The following is a 12,698-nucleotide window of genomic DNA, read 5'->3' as shown; positions in this document are numbered from 1 at the left end:
AAACTATCCAGAACTCCACCCCTCCTTCAGTGTCCTCAAACGTATTTTTGACTCGAAGGTCTCAAACTCATTTTGCAAAAAATGTTCGTTTCCCATGAATTGGGGTCACTTTTCAAAATCCAATCTCACCCCTCCCCTCCAAATCCTCCCCATCACCCATCCCTTTCAAATCTCCCCCCTTGCCCCTTCCCTCCCCTCCCTCCTAAACTCCCCCCACACCCCTCCCCTCCGAGACTCTCCCTCGCTCCTCCCCTCCTAGACTCCCCTCTCACCCCTCCTCCTCAAAGCATCCTCCCTGCTTCTTCCCCCTTCCAACTTTCACCTTCATCTCCCCCAACCTTCTGCCTCGCTCTTCCCCCTCCTCAAATAACACCTCACTGTGCCTCACCCAATCTCCATCAAACCTTTTGTCCGCCCCATTCTTCCCTTTCTCCAAGCTATTCTGAAATCTCTGACACACCTTCAACAGCTCTCCCTACCTCTTACTCCTCTTCCACATCTTACCCTACCCCTCCCCCCCCCCCCCCCTGTTCTGGACCCGATGCTCCCCCTTCCTCTTCATTAACGGTATGGACCTCAAACATCCGGGGCCTCCGCTCAAAATTGACTGATCTCTCCATACAGGTTGCTTCTGACAAACCAGATGTGATCTGCTTAACAGAAACTTTCCTCCTTCATGATGTCTCTGATGCCTTGGTATCTCTCCCAGGTTACTCCCTCCTCCGGTATGATAGACCTGAGCCTCGTCCTGGAGGTGGGGTTGCTATCTTTATAAAAAAACTCTCTTCCTCACTCGCCCTCTCTCCACCTCACCCCCAGGAATACCTTTGGCTACGGCTTCCCCTTCGCTCCCACCTTTTGTTCATATGTGTGTTGTACCGTCCACCAAACAGCGATGACTCCATCTACATCTCGCTGTCTGATAATATGAACCAACTTCTATCTACCCATCCCAACTCTCTCTTCCTCATATGTGGTGATTTCAATTGTCACCATGCCAGTTGGCTGGGTGTGGGTACCTCTCTCACCAGCCATGGCTCTTCAGCAAAGGACTTCTGCGACTCACTGGGACTGACACAATCTTTCAATTTCCCGACCCAGATCTCAGTCAACGGAGCATCTTCTCTTCTGGATTTGGTTATGACAAACCTCCCTGAAAATGTCTGCTGCTCTTCTTCTGCTCCAATCGGCTCATCTGATCATGTGCTTGTCAAAGTGGACATCTCTCTGACCATTCTCAGAGAGCCTCCTCAGCGTCGACGAGTCTGGCATTTCACTCAGGCCAACTGGCACGGTCTTCAAGCAGCCATCAATCATCTGGACTGGTCTCCCATCTCTACCGCCTCTGACATCAACTCATCCTGGGAATTCTTTCAAAGTAAATTGCTCTCTCTCATGCACAGATTTATCCCATCTCGTCTTCAGTTGTCATACCCTTCCTCCCATCCATGGTACACGGAATATTGTGGTGAGGCTGTTGCCCTGAAACAACTTGCTTTCGTCTCCTGGAAAGCAAATCCAACGGAAGGAAATCTCATTTCCTTTCAAAAAGCCCGAAACAAGTGTGTGTCCACCCTCAGGAGAGCCAGGAAACAATATCTCACCGTTCTCAAGACCGAACTCTCTTATCTGTCTCCCTCTTCCAAATCCTGGTGGCGTCTGGTCAAATCTGTTTCTGGTGTTTGTTCCCCCTCCATCCCCTCCCTCACCTCAAACGGCTTAACGGCTGACTCCGCACGTGAAAAAGCTGAATGCCTCAACTCTATGTTTGCCTCTAAATCTTGTGTCCCAAACCCATCCCTCTCTGTACCCACCATACCCAGTCGTACCCAGCTGCTCCTGGACTCTGTGTCCTTTCCTCCTGACAAGGTGGAAAAGTTTCTGTCAACCCTCGACTCTGATTCTGATTCTGCAACTGGTCCTGACGGCATCAGCCCACGGGTCCTAAAATCATGTTCTTCCGCTCTTTCACTCCCTCTTTCTGTTCTCTTCACCCTCTTTTTGCTCAAGGTCATCTGCCATCTGCTTGGAAATCAGCCAACATCACCGCTTTGCACAAAAAAGGTGCAAAAACAGATCCCAGCAACTACAGACCAATCAGCCTTCTCCCAATTATCAGCAAAGTCGTGGAATCCATCATTGCTTCAGATATGAAATCTTTCCTCTTCTCCAATGGCTTGATCTCTGATCATCAATTTGGTTTCAGACCTGGTCACTCTACTCTGGACATGCTGCTTCTGCTTTCTCAACAATGGATGGAGGTCCTCAACGCCAAACAGGAAATTAGAGCTGTCTCCCTTGACATTTCACGTGCCTTCGATACGGTCTGGCACCCTGCTCTGCTCACCAAACTCTCCTCCTTTGGTATCCATGGAAATCTCCACGCATGGCTGGCGGACTTCCTCTCTGGTCGTAGTCAACGTGTGGCCCTGAATGGGTTTCTCTCATCTCCTCTTCCTGTTCAGGCTGGAGTTCCCCAAGGTAGTGTTCTGGGCCCTGTGCTTTTTCTGGTCTTCATCAATGATCTCTCTGACTCTCTTGAAAATTCTCTCTATCTCTTTGCTGACGACTCTACTCTCTGTCGCTCCATTCCTCATCCCTCAGATCGGCAGTCTGCAGCCTCCTCACTCTCTGCAGACCTGGACAAAATCACAGACTGGGCAAACAAATGGAACATGTCTTTCAATCCTGATAAATCTCACACTCTTACGATGTCTCTCCGAAAAGACCGACTGGAAAACCCTCCCATCCACTTTCTGAATAATCCTCTCCAAGAAGTTCTGTCACTCAAGCTTTTGGGTCTCACTATTTGCCATGATCTTTCCTGGGAAAACCACATTTCAAATCTGGCCTCCAAAGCCAGTCGCCGACTGGGCATCCTCCGTCGTGCGAAGTCCTTCCTTGGCACACCTGAGCTCCTCACCACATACAAGGCTTTCATCCACAGCTCTATGGAATACTGCTCTCCCCTCTGGTCTGGTGCTCCTGCCTCACACATAGCCCGTCTTCACGCTGTTGAAACCAAAGCGTTCAGAATCATTGGAATCTCCCGCGATGAAGCTAACTCCAAGGGCCTTTCACTCACTCACCGCAGGCAGGTTGGTGGTCTTTCCGTCTTCTACCGACTCCTCTCTGGCCTTGCCCCCCCAGCCCTCTCTGGGCTCTGTCCCCCAAATATTCCTACAGGTCGCACAAGATCTGCCTGCAACCCTCTTATGGTTAAACTGCTAAAATCAAGACTTTCTGCTCACCTTCACTCCTCTTTTCTCCCACCTCTGGAACAAACTCCCTCACTCTCTTCAATCCCACTCCACCCTCCAGGTCTTTAAAACAGCTGTTCACCACCATCTCTTATCCTCCCCCATCCAAAACCTTGATCTTTTCTACCCCTGCTAATTTCGGTCCCCTTGTGTTTTATACCTCTCCCCCCCCCCCCCCCTCCCCTTCCCATGCCTCCTGCCCCCAAGCCCTCTCCCTCCCACACTTCTCCCTGCTCTCAAATGTTGTGGTTGTGTGCTTCCCCTTCTCTCCCCATCTTGTCTTCCGCTCCCTCATTTTGTATATTTTGTTGTCTGGTTGATTTGTTTGTGAAATAAATGTTAGCTCTTTCACGAGCCTCGATTCAGTATACAAAAAAAATAAAAAAAATAAAAAAAAATAAACTTCCTTTCTGAAATTAGAGGTTCAGTCATGACCATCGCCGATGATCACGAGAACATGAAACCTACATGGCACATTAAGCCAAAGGGCTCAATTTGTAGTCGCTTACAATATTAATATATCCCATGATATTTTAAATTTGGGATAAGGATGTAACGGAAATGGGATAAAGATATAACAAAAGCAGGATAAGGACATAACGGAAACATGAAAAGGATATAACAGAAACAGGATAAGGATATAACAGAAACAGGATAAGGATATAACAGAAATAGGATAAGGATATAACAGAAACAGGATAAGGATATAACAGAAACAGGATAAGGATATAACAGAAACAGGATAAGGATAAAACAGAACAGGATGAGGATATAACAGAAACAGGATGAGGATATAACAGAAACAGGATAAGGATAAAACAGAACAGGATGAGGATATAACAGAAACAGGATGAGGATATAACAGAACAGGATAAGGATATAACAGAAACAGGATAAGGATATAACAGAAACAGGATAAGGATAAAACAGAACAGGATGAGGATATAACAGAAACAGGATAAGGATATAACAGAAACAGGATGAGGATATAACAGAAACAGGATAAGGATAAAACAGAACAGGATGAGGATATAACAGAAACAGGATGAGGATATAACAGAAACAGGATAAGGATAAAACAGAACAGGATGAGGATATAACAGAAACAGGATAAGGATATAACAGAAACAGGATAAGGATATAACAGAAACAGGATAAGGATAAAACAGAACAGGATGAGGATATAACAGAAACAGGATAAGGATATAACAGAAACAGGATAAGGATATAACAGAAACAGGATAAGGATATAACAGAAACAGGATAAGGATATAACAGAAACAGGATAAGGATATAACAGAAACAGGATAAGGATAAAACAGAACAGGATGAGGATATAACAGAAACAGGATAAGGATATAACAGAAACAGGATGAGGATATAACAGAAACAGGATAAGGATAAAACAGAACAGGATGAGGATATAACAGAAACAGGATGAGGATATAACAGAAACAGGATAAGGATATAACAGAAACAGGATAAGGATATAACAGAACAGGATAAGGATATAACAGAACAGGATGAGGATATAACAGAACAGGATAAGGATAAAACAGAAACAGGATAAGGATATAACAGAAACAGGATAAGGATAAAACAGAACAGGATGAGGATATAACAGAACAGGATAAGGATAAAACAGAAACAGGATAAGGATAAAACAGAAACAGGATAAGGATATAACAGAAACAGGATAAGGATAAAACAGAAACAGGATAAGTATATAACAGAAACAGGATAAGGATAAAACAGAACAGGATGAGGATATAACAGAACAGGATAAGGATATAACAGAAACAGGATAAGGATATAACAGAAACAGGATAAGGATAAAACAGAACAGGATGAGGATATAACAGAACAGGATAAGGATAAAACAGAAACAGGATAAGGATATAACAGAAACAGGATAAGGATATAACAGAAACAGGATAAGGATATAACAGAAACAGGATAAGGATAAAACAGAACAGGATGAGGATATAACAGAAACAGGATAAGAATAAAACAGAACAGGATGAGGATATAACAGAAACAGGATATAACAGAAACAGGATAAGGATAAGGATAAAACAGAACAGGATGAGGATATAACAGAACAGGATAAGGATAAAACAGAAACAGGATAAGGATATAACAGAAACAGGATAAGGATATAACAGAAACAGGATGAGGATATAACAGAAACAGGATAAGGATATAACAGAAACAGGATGAGGATATAACAGAACAGGATAAGGATATAACAGAACAGGATAAGGATATAACAGAACAGGATGAGGATATAACAGAACAGGATAAGGATATAACAGAACAGGATGAGGATATAACAGAACAGGATGAGGATATAACAGAAACAGGATAAGGATATAACAGAACAGGATGAGGATATAACAGAACAGGATAAGGATATAACAGAACAGGATATAACAGAACAGGATGAGGATATAACAGAACAGGATAAGGATATAACAGAACAGGATAAGGATATAACAGAACAGGATAAGGATATAACAGAACAGGATAAGGATAAAACAGAACAGGATGAGGATATAACAGAACAGGATAAGGATATAACAGAACAGGATAAGGATATAACAGAAACAGGATGAGGATATAACAGAAACAGGATAAGGATATAACAGAAACAGGATGAGGATATAACAGAACAGGATAAGGATATAACAGAAACAGGATGAGGATATAACAGAACAGGATGAGGATATAACAGAAACAGGATGAGGATATAACAGAAACAGGATGAGGATACAACAGAAACAGGATGAGGATATAACAGAAACAGGATGAGGATATAACAAACAGGATAAGGATAAAACAGAAACAGGATAAGGATAAAACAGAAACAGGATAAGGATAAAACAGAAACAGGATAAGGATATAACAGAACAGGATAAGGATATAACAGAAACAGGATAAGGATAAAACAGAAACAGGATGAGGATATAACAGAAACAGGATGAGGATATAACAGAAACAGGATGAGGATATAACAGAAACAGGATGAGGATATAACAGAAACAGGATGAGGATATAACAGAAACAGGATGAGGATATAACAGAAACAGGATAAGGATATAACAGAAACAGGATAAGGATATAACAGAAACAGGATAAAACAGAAACAGGATAAGGATAAAACAGAAACAGGATAAGGATATAACAGAAACAGGATAAAACAGAAACAGGATAAGGATAAAACAGAAACAGGATAAGGATATAACAGAAACAGGATAAAACAGAAACAGGATAAGGATAAAACAGAAACAGGATAAGGACATAACAGAAACAGGATGAGGATATATCAGAAACAGGATGAGGATATATCAGAAACAGGATGAGGATATAACAGAAACAGGATGAGGATATAACAGAAACAGGATGAGGATATAACAGAAACAGGATGAGGATATAACAAACAGGATGAGGATATAACAGAAACAGGATAAGGATAAAACAGAAACAGGATAAGGATAAAACAGAAACAGGATAAGGATATAACAGAACAGTATAAGGATATAACAGAAACAGGATAAGGATAAAACAGAAACAGGATAAGGATAAAACAGAAACAGGATAAGGATAAAACAGAAACAGGATGAGGATATAACAGAAACAGGATAAGGATATAACAGAAACAGGATGAGGATATAACAGAAACAGGATGAGGATATAACAGAAACAGGATAAGGATATAACAGAAACAGGATAAGGATATAACAGAAACAGGATAAGGATAAAACAGAAACAGGATAAGGATAAAACAGAAAGGGGATAAGGATATAACAGAAGGGCTAAAATATAACAGAAACAGGATAAGGATATAACAGAAACAGGATAAGGATATAACAGAACAGGATAAGGATATAACAGAACAGGATAACGATATAACAGAACAGGATAAGGATATAACAGAAACAGGATAAGGATATAACAGAACATGATAATGATATACCAGAACAGGATAAGGATAAAACAGAACAGGATAAGGATATAACAGAAAACGGATAAGGATATAACAGAACAGGATAAGGATATAACAGAACAGGATAAGGATATAACAGAAACAGGATAAGGATATAACAGAAACGGGATAAGGATATAACAGAAACAGGATAAGGATATAACAGAAACAGGATAAGGATAAAACAGAAACAGGATAAGGATAAAACAGAAACAGAATAAGGATATAACAGAAACAGGATAAGGATATAACAGAAACAGGATAAGGATAAAACAGAAACAGGATAAGGATAAAACAGAAACAGGATAAGGATAACACAGAAACAGGATAAGGATATAACAGAAACAGGATAAGGATATAACAGAAACAGGATAAGGATATAACAGAAACAGGATAAAACAGAAACAGGATAAGGATATAACAGAAACAGGATAAGGATATAACAGAAACAGGATAAGGATATAACAGAAACAGGATAAGGATATAACAGAAACAGGATAAGGATATAACAGAAAGAGGATAAGGATATAACAGAAGCAGGATAAGGATATAACAGAAACAGGATAAGGATATAACAGAAAGAGGATAAGGATAAAACAGAAACAGGATAAGGATAAAACAGAAACAGGATAAGGATAAAACAGAAACAGGATAAGGATATAACAGAACAGGATAAGGATATAACCGAAACAGGATAAGGATAAAACAGAAACAGGATAAGGATAAAACAGAAACAGGATAAGGATAAAACAGAAACAGGATGAGGATATAACAGAAACAGGATAAGGATAAAACAGAAAGGGGATAAGGATATAACAGAAGGGCTAAAATATAACAGAAACAGGATAAGGATATAACAGAAACAGGATAAGGATATAACAGAACAGGATAAGGATATAACAGAACAGGATAAGGATATAACAGAACAGGATAAGGATATAACAGAAACAGGATAAGGATATAACAGAACAGGATAAGGATATAACAGAACAGGATAAGGATATAACAGAACAGGATAAGGATAAAACAGAACAGGATAAGGATATAACAGAAACAGGATAAGGATATAACAGAACAGGATAAGGATATAACAGAACAGGATAAGGATATAACAGAAACAGGATAAGGATATAACAGAAACAGGATAAGGATATAACAGAAACAGGATAAGGATATAACAGAAACAGGATAAGGATATAACAGAAACAGGATAAGGATAAAACAGAAACAGGATAAGGATATAACAGAACAGGATAAGGATATAACAGAAACAGGATGAGGATATAACAGAAACAGGATAAGGATATAACAGAAACAGGATGAGGATATAACAGAAACAGGATGAGGATATAACAGAAACAGGATAAGGACATAACAGAAACAGGATGAGGATATAACAGAAACAGGATGAGGATATAACAGAAACAGGATGAGGATATAACAGAAACAGGATGAGGATATAACAGAAACAGGATGAGGATATAACAGAAACAGGATGAGGATTTTACAGAAACAGGATGAGGATACAACAGAAACAGGATGAGGATATAACAGAAACAGGATGAGGATATAACAAACAGGATAAGGATAAAACAGAAACAGGATAAGGATAAAACAGAAACAGGATAAGGATAAAACAGAAACAGGATAAGGATATAACAGAACAGGATAAGGATATAACAGAAACAGGATAAGGATAAAACAGAAACAGGATGAGGATATAACAGAAACAGGATAAGGATATAACAGAAACAGGATAAGGATAAAACAGAAACAGGATAAGGATAAAACAGAAACAGGATAAGGATATAACAGAACAGGATAAGGATATAACAGAAACAGGATGAGGATATAACAGAAACAGGATAAGGATATAACAGAAACAGGATGAGGATATAACAGAAACAGGATAAGGACATAACAGAAACAGGATGAGGATATAACAGAAACAGGATGAGGATATAACAGAAACAGGATGAGGATATAACAGAAACAGGATGAGGATATAACAGAAACAGGATGAGGATATAACAGAAACAGGATGAGGATATAACAGAAACAGGATGAGGATATAACAGAAACAGGATAAGGATATAACAGAAACAGGATAAGGATAAAACAGAAACAGGATAAGGATATAACAGAAACAGGATAAGGATATAACAGAAACAGGATAAAACAGAAACAGGATAAGGATAAAACAGAAACAGGATAAGGATATAACAGAAACAGGATAAAACAGAAACAGGATAAGGATAAAACAGAAACAGGATAAGGATATAACAGAAACAGGATAAAACAGAAACAGGATAAGGATAAAACAGAAACAGGATAAGGATATAACAGAAACAGGATGAGGATATAACAGAAACAGGATGAGGATATAACAGAAACAGGATGAGGATATAACAAACAGGATAAGGATAAAACAGAAACAGGATAAGGATAAAACAGAAACAGGATAAGGATAAAACAGAAACAGGATAAGGATACAACAGAACAGGATAAGGATATAACAGAAACAGGATAAGGATAAAACAGAAACAGGATAAGGATAAAACAGAAACAGGATAAGGATAAAACAGAAACAGGATGAGGATATAACAGAAACAGGATAAGGATATAACAGAAACAGGATGAGGATATAACAGAAACAGGATAAGGATAAAACAGAAACAGGATAAGGATAAAACAGAAAGGGGATAAGGATATAACAGAAGGGCTAAAATATAACAGAAACAGGATAAGGATATAACAGAAACAGGATAAGGATATAACAGAACAGGATAAGGATATAACAGAACAGGATAAGGATATAACAGAACAGGATAAGGATATAACAGAAACAGGATAAGGATATAACAGAACATGATAATGATATACCAGAACAGGATAAGGATAAAACAGAACAGGATAAGGATATAACAGAAACAGGATAAGGATATAACAGAACAGGATAAGGATATAACAGAACAGGATAAGGAGATAACAGAAACAGGATAAGGATATAACAGAAACGGGATAAGGATATAACAGAAACAGGATAAGGATATAACAGAAACAGGATAAGGATAAAACAGAAACAGGATAAGGATAAAACAGAAACAGGATAAGGATATAACAGAAACAGGATAAGGATATAACAGAAACAGGATAAGGATATAACAGAAACAGGATAAGGATAAAACAGAAACAGGATAAGGATAAAACAGAAACAGGATAAGGATAAAACAGAAACAGGATAAGGATATAACAGAAACAGGATAAGGATATAACAGAAACAGGATAAGGATATAACAGAAACAGGATAAAACAGAAACAGGATAAGGATATAACAGAAACAGGATAATGATATAACAGAAACAGGATAAGGATATAACAGAAACAGGATAAGGATATAACAGAAGCAGGATAAGGATATAACAGAAAGAGGATAAGGATATAACAGAAACAGGATAAGGATATAACAGAAACAGGATAAGGATATAACAGAAAGAGGATAAGGATAAAACAGAAACAGGATAAGGATAAAACAGAAACAGGATAAGGATAAAACAGAAACAGGATAAGGATAAAACAGAAACAGGATAAGGATATAACAGAACAGGATAAGGATATAACCGAAACAGGATAAGGATAAAACAGAAACAGGATAAGGATAAAACAGAAACAGGATAAGGATAAAACAGAAACAGGATGAGGATATAACAGAAACAGGATAAGGATATAACAGAAACAGGATAAGGATAAAACAGAAACAGGATAAGGATAAAACAGAAACAGGATAAGGATATAACAGAACAGGATAAGGATATAACAGAAACAGGATGAGGATATAACAGAAACAGGATAAGGATATAACAGAAACAGGATGAGGATATAACAGAAACAGGATAAGGACATAACAGAAACAGGATGAGGATATAACAGAAACAGGATGAGGATATAACAGAAACAGGATGAGGATATAAAAGAAACAGGATGAGGATATAACAAACAGGATAAGGATAAAACAGAAACAGGATAAAACAGAAACAGGATAAGGATAAAACAGAAACAGGATAAGGATATAACAGAAACAGGATAAAACAGAAACAGGATAAGGATAAAACAGAAACAGGATAAGGATATAACAGAAACAGGATGAGGATATAACAGAAACAGGATGAGGATATAACAGAAACAGGATGAGGATATAACAAACAGGATAAGGATAAAACAGAAACAGGATAAGGATAAAACAGAAACAGGATAAGGATAAAACAGAAACAGGATAAGGATATAACAGAACAGGATAAGGATATAACAGAAACAGGATAAGGATAAAACAGGATAAGGATAAAACAGAAACAGGATAAGGATATAACAGAAACAGGATGAGGATATAACAGAAACAGGATAAGGATAAAACAGAAACAGGATAAGGATAAAACAGAAAGGGGATAAGGATATAACAGAAGGGCTAAAATATAACAGAAACAGGATAAGGATATAACAGAAACAGGATAAGGATATAACAGAACAGGATAAGGATATAACAGAACAGGATAAGGATATAACAGAACAGGATAAGGATATAACAGAAACAGGATAAGGATATAACAGAACATGATAATGATATACCAGAACAGGATAAGGATAAAACAGAACAGGATAAGGATATAACAGAAACAGGATAAGGATATAACAGAACAGGATAAGGATATAACAGAACAGGATAAGGAGATAACAGAAACAGGATAAGGATATAACAGAAACGGGATAAGGATATAACAGAAACAGGATAAGGATATAACAGAAACAGGATAAGGATAAAACAGAAACAGGATAAGGATAAAACAGAAACAGGATAAGGATATAACAGAAACAGGATAAGGATATAACAGAAACAGGATAAGGATAAAACAGAAACAGGATAAGGATAAAACAGAAACAGGATAAGGATAAAACAGAAACAGGATAAGGATATAACAGAAACAGGATAAGGATATAACAGAAACAGGATAAGGATATAACAGAAACAGGATAAAACAGAAACAGGATAAGGATATAACAGAAACAGGATAAGGATATAACAGAAACAGGATAAGGATATAACAGAAACAGGATAAGGATATAACAGAAACAGGATAAGGATATAACAGAAAGAGGATAAGGATATAACAGAAACAGGATAAGGATATAACAGAAACAGGATAAGGATATAACAGAAAGAGGATAAGGATAAAACAGAAACAGGATAAGGATAAAACAGAAACAGGATAAGGATAAAACAGAAACAGGATAAGGATATAACAGAACAGGATAAGGATATAACCGAAACAGGATAAGGATAAAACAGAAACAGGATAAGGATAAAACAGAAACAGGATAAGGATAAAATAGAAACAGGATGAGGATATAACAGAAACAGGATAAGGATAAAACAGAAAGGGGATAAGGATATAACAGAA

At 38.1% G+C, this 12,698-nt stretch overlaps 1 protein-coding gene across 1 annotated transcript in view; it reads right to left on the bottom strand.

The window, feature by feature from the left end:
* MDN1 (midasin AAA ATPase 1) overlaps positions 1-12,698 on the bottom strand; it is a 125,963-nt gene that overhangs the window by 89,499 nt on the left and 23,766 nt on the right. The window lies entirely within an intron of this gene.

Source organism: Myxine glutinosa, chromosome 5 (assembly GCF_964187855.1).
Source record: "Myxine glutinosa chromosome 5, kmMyxGlut1.1, whole genome shotgun sequence".
Classification (NCBI taxonomy): Eukaryota; Metazoa; Chordata; class Myxini; order Myxiniformes; family Myxinidae; genus Myxine; species Myxine glutinosa.
This window is presented reverse-complemented; position numbering and strand designations above follow the sequence as displayed.